The 16,735-nt window shown below is 40.2% G+C and overlaps 1 protein-coding gene across 1 annotated transcript in view; it reads left to right on the top strand.

Moving 5' to 3' along the window:
• The first annotated feature begins 406 nt into the window (after positions 1–406).
• The window catches only part of SLC35G2 (solute carrier family 35 member G2), a 30,892-nt gene continuing 14,563 nt past the window's right edge, over positions 407–16,735 (top strand). The window contains exon 1 of the mRNA XM_061193658.1: positions 407–438. The gene's annotated coding sequence lies outside the window, so the exon portion shown is untranslated. The remainder of the gene's footprint in view (positions 439–16,735) is intronic.

Below are 16,735 nucleotides of genomic sequence, written 5' to 3'. Positions count from 1 at the left end.
GGATTGAGGCTGCCTCCCTGCCCCCTTCCAGAAAACCATGTCACTCTGGCAGACCGGCGATTGCTTCAAAACCATGTCACTCCGGCAGACCGGGTCTCTCGAAGGGCATAGGCTAAAGCGATCCCGGAAGGCACTTTCGCGGCGCCTGGGCCCTCCCACCGCGCGAGTAAGGGGCACAAATCCCCGGCGCTCCCCTGCGGTCTTCCACTTGGGCACCTGCCGGTGGGGAGCGAGGGGGAGCATCGGAGAGCGCAGGCGCAGGGTTCGTGCCTGCGGCGCCGCTCTCCCTGGCCAGCCAGGCGGCCTCAGCCGCCCCTGCCGCGGTTTTCCTGGCGAAGCGCGCGGTGGCCTCAGTGGGCTCAGAGCCTGGACTAGGCGCGCGGCAGCGGGCAGCCCCGGCCGGAGCACCGGGCGCGCCTTCCTCGCCGCGACACACAGGTAACCGGGCCCCGGCAGCCGGTCGGCAGCAGCGGACTGGGACCTTGACCCTGCCTGCCGGGCCGCCCCACCCGTAAGGAGTGGGAGCGTACCCCGAACCCCACACGCTCGCTTTTAGCCGAGGCACCTAAGAGGCCGAGTCCCTCTTTTGGGGTTGGGCTGGGCCCTGGGCGAAGCGCCCCGCCCCCTTTACAAGCCTTTGCGGAGGCTCTGCTCGACGCCTGAGCGGCTGCGGGGCCCCCACTTCCCGGCACTGCTTTCTTGGAAAACCTGGACACGGGTTCGGTAGGGTCAGTATCAGCTGTGCGCCCCCGTTTCCTGCCACCGTCGCATGTATGGGTCCTTCCCCGGCCTCTCTGATAAAGGCCAGGAGCTACTGCTTTCCTTTCGACCAGGAGCCCACCCAAACAAGGGAGAGTCCCTATGGCGCCATGGGATCAATTTCAAATACAAACTTTTAAGAATGCTGGATGGTTTTAGAAATAGGGCCAAGAATGAGTATTTTCCTTTACTCTGTTGTCTGTCTCTGACTCTTGGACGCCAGTCTATATGGGTTGAGATTTTCGCGGAGAATAAACGGTTTGGAGAAATCTTTCCCCAACGAAAGGCGAGGGCAAGGAGGAAGGGCCAGGCCGCAGCCGAATGTAGCGGGTGGAGGCGCAGAGCAAGTCCGCTCAGTCTCCCCACCTCCGGGGAGGAAAACAGGACCCCTCCCTGACCCGGCTCTGGGCCGTAGAATTTCTACGCCTCGTGCGCCCGTTTGGCCTCTTCAGAGAGAAGAGGATGGCAGGGTGGCGCGGGCCAGCAGGAAGGGCGAGTGGGAGCGCTGCGCGGACCCGCATCTCCGGCCAGGCTTTTGCCGGGCTTGGCGAGGAGCGGGATGGAAAGCTGGCGTCTCAGTGACGATTGAGGGCCCGGAGACAGTGACGCACTAGGCGGAGAGGGCTGGGGGCGCCTGGGGAAGGGGCGGTCTCCGCCGGCTTTACGGCTCGAAAGGACTCGATTGGGGTTGCCCGTGTCCGTGGTGCTGAAGTGCTTCAAGCTCCGTCGTCGGCTTACTTCCCGGGCGGCGGCCTGCCTTGCGGTTCTACTCCGCACCTTTGAGTAGCCGCTCTCCAAGGCAGGTGGCCAGAGTGGCTCCGGCTCCCTGGCTCGACACTGAAACCCTTTGCGGATGGGTTGATGGTGGTTTCCCGCAGATAACATGAAGGCAAATGTGGCTCGCCCAGGGGTGCAGATAAAGCATATGCATAACAGGTTTGATTCACCTACATGGGAGGACACAGGGTGAGCATAAACATGAACTCTCACGTATGCATATGCATAGCATATGTAGGATGCATGTATGTGTATATGCACACAAACATTACGCACATGTAAATACACTCATTGGTTTTCAATGCCATCACACACTACAAGTCACACATTTTTTCCAGAGCTTCTTTTGTAATCCATCTTTATTTTTTGACACCTTTAGTGTTTCTGAGCTCCCCAGAACCATTAACTTCCATAGTCATCTGTTCCCAAGTCACAAAACCTTGGGAACAGGTGAATTAAAGTGTTTGGTATTTTGCTGAGCAACGAAGTATTTACACATATTTTAATTCCAGAACAAAGATAGTCTAGAAAGATGTAAAATTGATATTGATACAAAAAAGATGTTGCTAAAGGAAGTTTAAACAAAAAGAATTAATGAAAAATTTAATACAGAACAATAGCTAGCTAACGATCTTATGGAAAGTTATAATCTGAAGAAAATATGACTAAGATGTATCATAATGCTGACAATTTCAAATATACTGGTGGGATGTGGTTTGTGAACTCTGTAAAGATTACATATATACTTTTCAAAACATTGAATATCTGTGGTTTTTCTCTCATAAAATGTATGCTCACTGTAAGAAATTTAGGTGACAGAAATACATAAAACCAGAGAAAACCATTGTAAATAGATTTTTTAAAAATTGAAGCATAGTTGATTTACCATATTGTGTTAGTTTTAGGAGTGCAGCAAAGTGATTCAGTTATACATATATGCATTATATTCTTTTTTTCTGATTCTTTTCTATTATAGTTTATTACAAGATATTGAATATAGTTCCCTGTGCTCTACAGTAAATCCTTGTTATTTATCTATTTTATATATGGTAGTGTGCATTTGTTAATCCCATACTCCAATTTATCCCCCTCTTCCCCTTTGGTAACCATAAGTTTGTTTTCTAGGTTTGTGCATCTGTTTCTGTTTTGTAATTAAGTTCATTTGTATTATTTTTTTAGATTCCACATGTAAATTATATCATATAATATCTGTCTTTGTCTGACTTACTTCATTTAGTATGATAATGTCTAGGTCCATCCATATTGCTACAGATTACATTGTTTCATTCTTTTTTATGGCTGAGTAATATTCCATTGTGTATCTATCTATCTATATCTATACCTATATCTATATATCTCACATCTTCTTTATCCATTCATTTGTTGATGGACAGTCAGGTTGCTTCAATGTCTTGCCTATTGTAAACAGTGCCTCTATGAACACTGGGGTGCATGTATCTTTTTGAATTAGAGCTTTCATTTTTTCTGGATATATGCCCAGGAGTGGGATTGCTGGATCATATGGTAACTCTATTTTTAGTTTTTTACGGAACCTCCATACTTTAACAGATTTTCTCTTAGATGAACACACATGCATTTTAAATGGACCAATCTTCTGTTGGTTGCATTTTCACTGTGTAATTTATCATTAATGTCTTTCAAACCAATACATATAAAACTAGGTCATCATCATTAAGTGTTGTATAATATTGCACTATGTGGGCAGAACATAATTTGTTTAAGCCATCTTATAATAATGAACATTTATTTATTTCCAATTTTTGCTGTTATTAGACAGTTCTGCAAATAATATCTTTGAACAAACATTTGTGCACTTATTTATTTTCTTAGAAAAAAAATCCTAGACGTGAAATTGATGGTTCAATGGATATGTACATTTTATTTTTTGATACATTGATTTGTTTATTTATTTGTTCAATTATTTCCTGTCTCCTCCCTTGTGTGCTTTATTCTTTACTATGTTCTCAGTATCTACACAGTGTCAGATATATGTGTATTCAAGAAATATTTGTTGGAGGAACACTATTTCTAGATTGTGCTACAGAAAAGATGTACCAATATATACCAACATAAACACTGAATTAGAATGTCAGTATCCCCACACTATCACCAAAATCAGGGTTTTTTCCAATTGAATAGGCAGTAAAGAGCATCTTTTTATATATTTATTGGTCATACTTATTTTTGTTTTGTGAGTTTCCAGCTCATATCCTTATTTTTCTGTTGATGTGCTTATATTCTTTTTCTTATTTATAAAAACTCTTTGTATACTAAAGACTCTGTTACATGTTGCAATTTTTTCTTGATTTTTTTATTTTTAAACTTTATATTTTCTGCTGTATAGAAAATTTCAGTTTTTATGTAGTCAAATATATCTTTCCCCTTCCCTTTTATAAAAAAAGTCATTTTATTTTATTGGCTGCACCATGAGACTTGCATTATCTTAGTTCCCTGACCAGGGATCAAACCCGTGCCCACTGCAGTAGAAACGTGGAGTCCTAACCACTGGACTGCCAGGGAACTCCCAGATTCCCTTAATTTAGTTAGAGTTAAGAGATAGAAGATAAAGTTAGGTTGCAGCATTGTGGCAACCAAAGCTCTGCACCACAACTAATTAGACCCAGAATTAGAGGTCTCTTGTTAAAAGGGTGACTTTCTTCAAAGTGGGCCAGCTATGCCATTCTCCCAGCATTTGTTGAGTCTGGCAATGCCCTAGGGCCTGGGGATTCCAAGAAGAAGATAAGGACACAATCTCTGTTCTTGGAGCAGTAACGCTTTATCAGGGGTTTGTGTTACATACACAATTCACATTGATACCGTGTATCAAGGACTGTAACAGAGTCCTGTAGAAACTGTTCTTGAGCCCAGAGGAGGAACAGATTGTTTAGTGAGAGCCTTCTCCAAGTAGTTCACCTGGAAGTTTGTGGGGACGTGGGTGGGAATTTGCCAGATATTGCTTTGTTGGATAGTAAGTAGTTGATGGCCTCAAGTTGGACCGGAAGTTGACAGTCTGGATTTGAAGGCTGACTGCCATAGTAAGTTCCTTGTAAGCTTGGGCAAGTTACTGAAGCTTGCTGATCTACGCTTAATTTTTTTTCTTTTTAAAGAGGGACTGATATTAGTGCCTGCCTTGTTGGGGTTGTTGTGGGATTAAGTAAAATAATACACACTGAGCCCTTGGTATAAGCCTGGTGCATAGTAGTCTAGTCTATTTATTTTCTTGCCTTTCTATAAAGTTGCATGTAAATCACTCTGGACAAGGGATTATTGATCCCATTGTCAGAGCTCTTAAGGGTAAAACTATGAACCCTTTGTGTCTTCTGAATCTGTGAATAATTCTCCTAATCTGGAAATTTCTCTCTTAATGTTGCTTAAATCCCAAGCTGCTGCTTTTTACTGGTTCTCATGCTATCCCAAACCAAAATAGGTCTAGTCTGAAATTGTCATTACTTTTGCTTTGTTCTCTAGTACTCTGATGTTAAAGCAAATACATATTTAATTGTATAACTTCCTTTAACATGCATAGCACTTGTTGTGTCTGTTTTGTGGTACTTGTTAGCATATTTCTTTTCTCCAAAATGAACATGTAAGTTCTTTAAGAGAAAGTGTATGTTTTCTTGATTTTTTTTTAAAGTTATCTTTTATTACCATTGTCTGTTTTTTAAAAAATTTAAAAATTAAGTAATTATTTTCGGCTGCACTGGGTCTTCATTGCTGCGCATGGGCTTTCTCTAGTTGCGGTGAACGGGGGCTACTTTTCACTGCAGTGTGTGGGCTTCTCATTGTGGTGGCTTCTCTTGTTGCGGAGCACGGGCTTCAGTAGTTGTGGCACGTGGGCTCAGTAGTTGTGGCTCACGGTCTCTAGAGCGCAGGCTCAGTAGTTGTGGCGCACGGGCTTAGTTGCTCTGCGGCATGTGGGATCTTCCCGGACCAGGGCTGGAACCCGTGTGCCCTGCATTGGCAGGCGGATTCTTAACCACTGCGCCACCAGGGAAGTCCCTGTTTTCTTAATTTTATCTCTCATACTATGTTAGCACAGTGCCTTCCACATCATAGGCACCTAGTAAATATTGACCAAATGAAGGAATAAACATAAATGCATGAGGCTGCCAGAATAGCTGGTGTGATCTCAGGCTGCCCTCATAGAAACAGGATCTCCTGACTAGGAGAGATCATAGAAACTGGTATATGTTCAGAGAAGAATGGTTAAGGTGGTAAGATGAAAACCACGATTATACGTGGAATAATTGAGAAAGAGAAGATTTTCAGTTTGGAGAAGAGAAAACTCATGATAGGAGACCTGGGATGGGGAGGGTAGGAAATAGTGGTTCCTGATACTGAAATGTCATGTGGAAGAGGGAATTAATTAGTGACCCCAGAGCAAATATGTAGGAACAGACTCTGGAGATTACATATAGAGAGATTTTTGACTCAATGTTAAAAAAGAATTTTCTAACAATCAGAATGACTCCCAGGTGGCTGCCTTGAGAAGGAATAAGTTTTCTGTGGCTGTAGGTTCAAACGGAAACTGTACTATTTGTTGGGGCTGCTGCAGAGGCTAGAGTTACTTTCAAAGAAATTGGAGTAGATGAACTCTACAGCCTTTTTCAACTCTCATGGTCTTTAATTCTATGCATATTATTATAATATTGTATATAGTTACCCTATAGTAAATATATACATGTTAATGTATATACTGTATTTGGATAAAGACATATATATCTATGTATGTACTTATCATATAATCTCATTATTATCATATTGCCTAAATTAATGAAGGATGAAAATTTTGAAAACTTGATCTTGATTATTTAAAACATACTACTAACATCCTTTTTTCTTGACGACAACAGTTTATAAAATACTGTTCTACATGAACACTGTGTGCTTAAACTACAGTAAACAAGTTTAATAATGTTAGCATCTCAAATGTAAATAAATATTTTTTTCAATTTCTAAATTGAATCTAAAAGAGAAAACAAACAAGTGAACCAGAGTCAACTTGTCCTGATTCAGATGAGTTGTGGTGTAAAGTTCAGGACTTCATTACCACTATCACCATCATCACTAACATTTATTTAGCATTTACTGTATACCTAGCTCTGCTTTAAGCACCTCACACATATTAACTCGTGTACTTCTCCCAAAAAATCTAGGTAGATTCTGTTATCCCCAGTATATTTATTCATATTTTATTTAGAAATAATTTCAAACTTACAGTAAACTTGCACGCATAGTCCAATGAACTCTTGGGGTGAAGGGTAATTCTCATATATACTTCATCCCAAGTTCTCCAATTATAAACATTTTACAATGCTTGCTTTGTCATTCATTCATATACTTTCTCTTTTTTTCTGAACCAATTGATAATAAGCTGCAGATGTGATGCCTAATTACCCCTAAGTACTTAAGTAGGAAGACTACACTTAAGTAGTCTTCCTTAAAGACAAGACACCCTCCTGCATAACCACAGAATTATCACCAAAATGAGGAACTTAAGACTGATATAATTCTGCCATTGAATCCACAGACCTCATTCAATATATGCCATTTTCCCCAATAATTTCCTCTTCTGAAAAATGTTTTTTATTTCTCATCTAGAGTTAAATCCAGGGTTATGAATTGCATTTAGTTGTCCTGTCTCTTTAATCTTTAATTTGTGACAGTTCCTCATTTCTTCCTTGTCTTTAGTGACCTTGACATTTTTGAAAGTTCAGGCCATTAATTGTGTAGAATGTTCCTCATTTAGGTTTGTCTGATGCACGTTATGCATTTTTGGCATAGTTATACATTTTTGTCAGGAAAATGATAGAAGCAATACTGTGTTTTTTCAGTGGATCTTATTAAGGGACACAATATTGATTTGTCTTTTTGCTGGTGATGTTAACTTTGATGACTTGGTTAAGGTGATAACGTCTCCACTGTAAAGTTGTTATTTTTCCCTTTGTAATTATAAGCATTTTGTGGGGAGACACTTTGAGACTATGTAAACATCCTATTCTTCAACAAACTTTCGGTCACTTATTTTATGATGGTTCTTACTCAAATAAATTATTATTATGATGATTGCCAAATGGCAATTTTTCCAATTCCAACATTCATTTGACCTTTACTAGTTGGTATTCTGTTGTAAGGGAGAGTTTTCTCTTCTTTTATTTATTTATTTGCTTGTTTATTCATTTATTTACATTAGTTTGGACTTGTGGATTTCTATTCTATTAGGTGGATTATAACCTATTACTATGATTAATGATTATTGCTTTGATGCTGAAATTGTTACAGATTTGGCCATTCGAATCCCATTCAAGCTGCTTCTTGTGTTGTTTTGACATCTCTATTATCAGAGTACTTTCTAGTGTAAGATGTTCCAGGCTCATCTTGTACTTTTGCTGCCCCAACCATTTTAGTCATTTCAAAAGCTATTTTTCCAAAGAGCCCAGCTTCCTTTTAGTAGAGAATGCAAGATCTGGGTGCTAGGTGTGGTCATTGCTACTGGAGTATTGTTACTTTAGGGCCATCTTAGCAGACAGAACCGGGAAACTCTTAAGCACATCTATATTTATTTCTATATCTATTCATCTATTTATATTAAAATGTGTTTACTCTAATATCTTCAACTGCACTCCAACACCACAGTGCTCATTCTAGTCTTCACCGTTTTTCTGTTTGTATCTTCCTTCTCTGATGGTAAGAACTCTGGTTCCCATTATCTTCAGGGTATTTAACTATTTCCTCATTCTCCCTTTATATAACCAATATCCTGACCTCGTGGGCCATCCCCTTCATTGGGGAGGAATCCCCAATTCCTCCTAAGACCCAGTCTTGCTGCCTCCACCAGCCTCCTCACAGCCTTAAGTTACACAGCTAGAAAGTGGTGGAGCCGGGGGGAAAAAAAATGCAAAGTTGCTAATTACTTGACTGAGAGCCCTTTATTGGGACTTCAAGCCCAAGGGTATCTATTGTGAAACTGCTCCTGTGAAGATGCTCAAGGAAAGGGGGCCCTTGGGCTAATGAGATGAAGATTTAACCGGGCAGAGTGGCAGCCCTCAGGACTGTGCCTTCCATGAGAAACTTGGAGAATGAAGGATGGAAGCTGCCAAATGATGCTACCTGCCAAGAACGACAGTGAGGGGATTCTCCAAAATTGGTGCAGTTCAATGATCAGTCAGCCAGCACCTCCATTGCAACAAATCTCCACTATGTTCTGCTACTGTATCGAGAGCACATTCCGTTAGGACAGAAACATATCACTGTGCTATTATTTCTAAAGAGGGAATATTGCTTTTATTAGCAGCTCCTTAAATTGAAATTCTAGGAGATGGATGATGGTGTCCACTGTTTTAGTGCTGACTCCATTTCCTGGTCCAGAAGATCAGAAATCTGTTCATGTTTTAGTAAACAGCATGAGGGCCATCTGTTCAGGTCAGATTTTTCCACATTAACACAGAGATTTATAGAGTGATAACTTATGTAAGAAAAACCAATGATGATTATATTCGTTGCTGCCATTTAGAATCCATATTATTTTTTTTTGTTAGTCCTGAAAATATAGTAATGCACGCACACATGCGCAGTGAATTAATTCTTTCAAACACTATGTATAATAAAGGCATCCTCCTTAGTTTATGTAGTATTTCACCTCTATTTTGGTTTGGGTTCTAGACACCATCCATCCAGTTTCTCTCTGTAATATGGTCTGTTTATCCACAATTTTCTTTGCAACAGAAGGCACAGAAATGTAAGAGCTACATTTGGCTTCCTGGGTGACTTTTTGTCTAACTGAAATACCAAGTAATGACTTTTTTCCTCTAATGAAAATAGCTTGATTTTTCCCTGGATTTTAAAGTAAATGCATGCTTATGTGGAAAATTAAACTAAAAAGTAAAGAGAAGAAAGTGCTGAATAATTGAAATTTCACCATCTGTAAGTATAGATATAAATTGTTTTATATAAAGTCATACCATGAATACTCTTTTATACCCTTCTTTTTCTTAGCAATGTGACATGAAGGTTTTTTAATGTCAATATATATACATATATAGTATCTTTTTTGATGACTGCATAATATTGCATTGATGTTTTTATTTAACAGGTCCCTCATTAAAGGACAATTAGGTTATTTCCAGTTTTTCATTGTGTAAAGAAAGCCATGATGAATATCATTGCTTGCCATCTTTATGTACTTTACTAGTGATCTCCTTAGGATATATTCCTGGAAATGGCATTGCTGGGTCAAAGAGTTCACACATTTTAAATTTTGGTACATGTTGCTGGTAAAATTAACTCTTGATGGGATGGATTATACTGTGCTTTTCCTTCATATACAATGTCCCTGCCAGTGATGGGACTTTATAAAGTCTCTTTTCAGCTTTGCAGTAGCATTATATATTTGTGTGTATTCTCTAAATGGCATTAAAGGAGTGGAACGACTTTAATAAATCTAGGTCTGCCACTTAAGCAACCAGATGTTGTCAAGTTTCATTCAAAATCTGACTTATGGTTTGGTCTGAAACAAGATGCCATCTGGTCACCATTTTTCAATTGCTTTATGTTATTTGAGTTTAATAAAATTTGATATATGGAGAGATGTGACCGAGTTGTAATTTCATTGAGTGGTGTCTATAGTGTGAAGAATCAGTTATGATTAAATGAAACCAAATGTGTAAAATTTTGAACTGATTCATTTGGCATTTCCATAAATCTTGGCCTCAAGAGAAAATTCAGGCTTGGCTTTTTCATGGATAAACAGCAGCAAGAACAGGGCAAATGTGAGCAGATGGTATATGTAGTTTTTGAGGGATTTGAGAGTAGGCTGTTGACCCTGGGTGTTCCTTTTTTGTTCAGGGACTGGTGTAAGACCTGGGGGATTGGCAGCCTTCTTTGAACTCAGCTGAGCTATTTGATCCTCTCTAGTGAGAATTAGGTGAAGAATAAACAACCAATAAGTACAACTTTAACAAGATATCAGAACAGCGCTGTAATCTGTTTTATATTTAATTAGCATCTAACTTAATTGGTGATTTAACCACTTAGATACATACAAAAAAGATCATGGAAACAGAAAAGGATCATTTTATTCCTTCCCCTCCCCCTTCTAGTGATGACTTCCTGCCACTCTTGACAGATTCACCCAGCACAGCTGAATTTAAAGGTGCTGATTCACTGTAAACTAATTCTGCTTTTTTAAAAAAAAGACAGTAGGAAAGTAAGTGATAGATGATAAATATATGTTCACTGAGAATGGCATATTTTATGCAAATTGATAAGTCCACTGCTTCAGAGATGAGAAAGGCTCTTTCCTGGAAGGGAAGTGTCGATTATAAACGGTGAAAGACTCTTGCATTTCAGCAAGTTCTTAGCTGCCAGCCAACACATTCATCACAGTGTGCCAGAATGGATTTTAAAACGGTACAACATAAATTGCTCTTTTCCAAATCAGGCATCATCACTTTCACACAAGCCAAGTCAACCTGCTTATCTGAAAACTGCCACATAAGGCTTTTTTTCAATCTCAGTTAACCTTTTCTTTTCCTGGTATGCACGGTTCATTAGAGTCTACTAAAGTCATTAGCCACAATTGAGTACAGAGGAGACAGGCTTCTCCAATTTTGCCTACACAGCAACTAACATGCCCAGAACTTCCAAGGTGATGGTAACATAGAATATTTAGGCCAGCTCTAACCAGAATGATAACTCTCATCCCTACCCCCCTTTCCCACCTTCTGCTCCTACAAATTTAATGATTTCTTTTTTCTCATTCTTTGTCCTTCCCAGAGCCAGCTGTTGACTCCTAGCAGCTCCTGCACAGCTGATAGTCCCCGGCTATCCCTTTCCTAACCTTCTGCCCTAGAACTGTCAGCTGAGTCTCCAGCTCAAACTTGCGCTAGGCCTCCTGTTTGGTGCATCTCTCCACTACTCCTTCCTGCCTCTCCCCGACCCCATACCCATCCCATCCGATCTCTCTCCTTACCTCACCTCATCTCCAAGTCCTTTAGCTGTAATTTTCTCCTCTGCTATAACCCAGACTGACACAGCCCAGCAACATCCTGAGGCCTCGCTCTCATTCTCCCATAGCCCAGCGTAGCGCAATTCTTCTTAGCTCACTTAGACCACATTCTACCTTGTTCCTCCCAGCCTGGCCTACTCTGGAATCCGGTATCCATTGCCCTTCTTAGTTCAGCTAAGCAGCCTTCATCCCCAGCTCAGCCAGCCATGACCCCAACTTCAGCCTATCTCAGCCCCATCTAAGGAGCCTTGACCCACATCCACGTGGGCAGCTTCTGCTATTCAGCCCAGAATAAGGATTCTTTCTCACCTAAGTATCCCTCTTCTAAGCGATGTTAGCTAGCATGCTGAGGAGTTTATCATTCAGCCTAGTGTGCCCCAAACCTCTTCTCACCTGGAGTGAGTGAGCTGTCATACCGTTCCGGTGCTGTTGTGCATCTGTTAGCACAGGGAGTGACCCTCACACAGGATGTCACCACGGACCTGTCACCAGCAAAATACAGCAATGATGATGGATTTAGACTGGTTCATCAACATTCCTCCCCTGTTTCTTCTAAGTAAGAAGGTGAATTTGAGAGATGGTTGGCAGGGTCAGGAGATGCAGTCATTGACTATGGAAACAAAAGCTAGCTGTTGCTACAGTAATACAAAAGCGAGCCCTAGTGAAGAGCTGGGCTATCAGGGTCAGAGCACCAAAATCAAATTCCACAGTGCAACAAGCTAGCTATCCCTCAGACTCTCAGAGTAAATTATTTTTTCTCAAGAGCAAGAAGCGCATGGATAGAGTGAAGGATTACATATGCTACTAATTTTTAGGCCAAATGTCAGTTTATTACTGGCCAACAATGTGAATATAAAGGTCAGAATTCATCCCCAAGGACCCCCAATGTAACATTTTTGGGATAAATACCTAAGAGTAACTACCATCAGTTATATTCACAAATTATGTGTGAAAAAACCCAGTTTATAGCCAATTTAAAGTCCAGTCTAAGACTGTATCATTTTTACTCTGAAAAATCTAAAATGTGGAAAGTAATCACTTCTGGCTAGTGTAAATGAAAATACTAAGTAATTAAGCAATCATTTAAACACAGGATTAATAAAATATAATATTTCTGTCAAATATTCAGATGACTACTTTGAAGTATTTTGAAGTAAAGACATTGTCCTTATTTCATGAAGTAACTTCTAATATATTAACATTCATTGCTCTTAAGTGAATTCAAAGTATAACTTATTTTAGCCACCGAAACATTTTGAAAATGGAAAAAAAAAAAAAGATAAAACCAAGACTTTTTTTGGTCTTTTAAATTCCAAATGCTCAATGCCAACCTTTCAGTGAATACCCTTACTCCCTTTGTTCATTCAGTCTGATTTCATTGCCATTTCCTTATTTCTTCCTTGGTGGGTGGTTCAGGATCTCTTTCACAAGACAAGGAGGCATGAGGAATGGGGTTGAAGGGCTTTCCTATTTTTAGATTGAAAATTCTTCAATAATGTAGCTCAAATGAAAGTTGTCTCAATCCAAGAAGTTTGCAGGGATGCTGACCCCTCTCCCAGATATATCTTGGCTGGGCTGCTGTGACAATCCTGGGCCAGCTTGGGGCCGGCATAGAGTCCAGTGGCAGGCCAAACCAGGAGAAGGCTTCCTCAGGGTTCTGGAACCAATATCTCTATCACAGAGAGTCAGAATTGCAGCCAAGCAGCAAAGATAACAGTGTGAGGACAATCTCAAAGGTGAAACCAGGACAGAAATGGGAGAATGAACAGTAGAGCTTGTGATAACTGATAGCAGGATGGGACAGAGTTCAAGGAGCAGTTGTAGAATGCAGTTCAGGACTGAGTCTTTATTTTTGTTCAATATTTGTTAAACGTGCTCTGTGTGCTAAGCATACAATTATGAATGAGAACTCTCTTGCCTTCGTGGGACTCACAGACCACAAAGGAGATTATGACTTGGCAAACTCCCTTTAGGTAGTGCCTAGATCTGTTGAGAGAGTAGGCATGGCAGATTTAAGGAGCTACCCTGGGCTGTTGCAAAACCCAGAAAACTTGAGATGTGCTGAAAAGTCCTGCCCAGCATGGATATGGGAGGAGATGGAGTCATACTGTGATGGCTCCTGACTTCTCTGTGGCTCTGAGTCTTCTCAGAAATAGCACTTTAAAAAAATCAGAGGTCTGAGTGACTTTTAATACTTGTCCCTTGGCCTGGTTTGCTAGCTGGGCCTAGATGAAGATTTGAGTAGACAGAATGTGTAAGGAAGTTATAATAAACTTGCCTTGATAGTTGCATTTCCAGAGAACTATCTAAGTAATCACATAAAATTTAAAAGGTTTCTAGTAGAAGATGGCTTGAAGGAATTATTCGGATTCTGTCTTAATTAGCAGTCCTAAGTTATTTACAATTGACATGTATTTCTTCAGTATGAGCTCAAAGTGCTGTCTACCCATCTTTATGAAAACCTTATGTTATTATTACTCCAGACTACCAACCAATCCTCGTTGATTCTTTCAAAAATCTATTCTAACTTTCTTGATAAATTTTAGGCTATTTTTCTGAAACAATAACCACATGAGGAACAAAATGTAAGCAAATTGTCTACTATGAATTACTGTTGTTCACCACCCTGTCTCATCAAGAAAAGAATTAATAGCAATTTAAGACTATTGGAAGGGATCACCAGCATTATCTTCAGTCTTTGGTTCATTAGACTGGCATTATGTGTGAATGAATACTCTTCCATAAATTTCGAAATATTAATGCTTTATTGGCATCTGTATTAAAATAATATTGTTTAAAGCAGAATAAGCAAGAGAGGTTCCTTGACTGGTGGGATTCAATTTTACATATCACATGATGTAATACACAGTGCATCTGTGTATCTGGCAAGGTTTAGTTACAGATAACAAAAATCACTCTAGCTCTTTCAATCAGGAAGAGATATAATACAAGGAATCAGAAGTCTCTCAAATCATTGGAAGGGCTGGAGGAGCAGATTTTAATCTGGGCCTCCAGGCACATTTCCTAGAGTGCATTGTTTTATCCTTTAAAAAAGTTCCAAATTTAGCAATTTATAAACTATAAGTAAGCCTTCTTACTCTAGAAACAGATCAGAGAGGAAAATAAGCATTTCTTCTATACTAGTAACAAAATCTTCACAGTATTTGACTAACATGAAGGAAGCAAGCTAGTAGTTATTGAGCACCTGCTATGTGCCAGGTATTGTTCTAGATGCTTTTGATCCATCTTTTCATTAAGTCCTTATTAATAACCTTTCCAAGTTAGTAATATCAGCCCATCTTACAAATGAAGAAACTGATGTTTAGAAAGGTTACACGATATATGCACAGGCAGAAAGTGATAGAGGTAGAATTCAAGTTCAAATCTGCTGCCTCAAGAATTGGTTAGACCTGTTGTCCAGCGTTGCTTATTTTTTTAATATATAAATTTATTTATTTATTTTATTTTTGACTGTGTTGGGTCTTCATTGCTGCGCATGGCCTTTCGCTAGTCGTGGCGGGTGGGGGCTACTCTTCATTGCAGTGCGCGGGCTCTAGAGCGCAGGCTCAGTAGTTGTGGCACGTGGGCTTAGTTGACCTGCGGCATGTGGGATCTTCCCCGACCAGGGATTGAACCCATGTCCCCTGCGTGGGCAGGCGGATTCTTAATCACTGCGCCACCAGGGAAGTCCCCCAGCATTGGTTATTAATCCAAAGTCCTATCTGGTGGTATCCAACCAAAGTTCTGATTCAGTATTTAATAACTACATCCAACAGGGCAGTTTACTCAGCCCTTGAGAGGTGTTTTATAATTCACTTTTTTTCTAGATGATCCATGAGGATGTGGTTCTTAAAAGCAGATGTCTCAAACAGTATCACAGGGGTAAGCAGCCGGTAAATATTTTCTATGTCAGGCTAAAATAATCTTGTCCATGTCACTTGACCCAGAGCTTTGTAGTCTCATGCAACACTTTTCTAGATCTTAAGAAGATCAACAATTCTTTTCTGGGGAAAATCATGGATTACATGCAGGCAGTTCTTTTCCACACCAGTACTAAGTGTTTGGATCTTTTCTCTAAGAATACAAATCTGATCTTTAGACATTCATAAAATGATGGTGTCTGAGTTTTCTGTTTGCTGCTGTAACAAATTACCACAAACTTGGTGTCTTAAAACAACATGAATTTATTATCTTGCAGTTCTGTAAGTCAGAGGTCCAGTTCGGGGTATCAGTGGGCTAAAACCAAGGTGTTGGCAGGGTGTATTCCTTTCTGGACATTCTAGGGAAGGATCCACTTCCTTGCCTTTTCCAGCTTCTAGAGGCTACCCACATCCCTCGACTCATGAGTCCCTTCTATCTTCAATGCCAGCAACAGCAGGCTGAGTCCTCACATTGCATCACTCTGACTTTGCTTCTGTTGTCACATCTTCTCCGTCTCTGTTTTCCACTTTTAAGGGTCCTTGTGATTACATTGGGCCCAACCAGATAATCCAAGCTGGTCTCCCTATTTTAAGGTCAGTTGATTAACAGCCTTAACTCCATCTGCAATCTTAATTCCCCTTTGTCATATAAGGTAATGTTCTGGGAATTAGGATGTGGACATCTTGGTGGGGCTTGGGGGGCATTATTCTGCCTACCATGGATAGTTACTTTGCAGAGTAGTACGGAAGAAAGGGCTTGGGAAGGCAGACCTGGACCTGAATCTTGTCTCTACCATTAATTAGTTCTGTCACCCACTAACTGGCAAGTTACCCAACCTCTGAGAACCTATTTCCTCATATATAAAATTGAGATTATAATACCTACTTCATAGAGTTGTTTTGACCTTTAAATGATAAAATAAAGTTCTTAATATATGCCTGTCACAGAATAGAGGCTAAATAATCATAGCTATCCTTATAATTAGAGAATCTAGAGCCATATTCAGGACGAAACAATCCAAAAGAGTACTTCCCAGGTGCTTCGAAGCACCTGTGCTTGATATTTCCTGTGGTTTCATTTTTCCTTTAACTCTAGCTGAATGGTTGCCTCAAATCCTTTCAAAACCAAACAGTGTATTGATCCTAAATAAACACAAAAAATGAATGAAGACACTTTATCTCACTACTGGTCTCAGCTAGTTTCTCTATGTAGATGACGTCTGAACAGAGAGCAAAGAGGAAACATGAATCC

Source organism: Eubalaena glacialis, chromosome 6, assembly GCF_028564815.1.
Source record: "Eubalaena glacialis isolate mEubGla1 chromosome 6, mEubGla1.1.hap2.+ XY, whole genome shotgun sequence".
Classification (NCBI taxonomy): domain Eukaryota; kingdom Metazoa; phylum Chordata; class Mammalia; order Artiodactyla; family Balaenidae; genus Eubalaena; species Eubalaena glacialis.
Note: the sequence above shows the minus strand (reverse complement) of the source record. Positions and strands in the feature narration are given on the sequence as shown.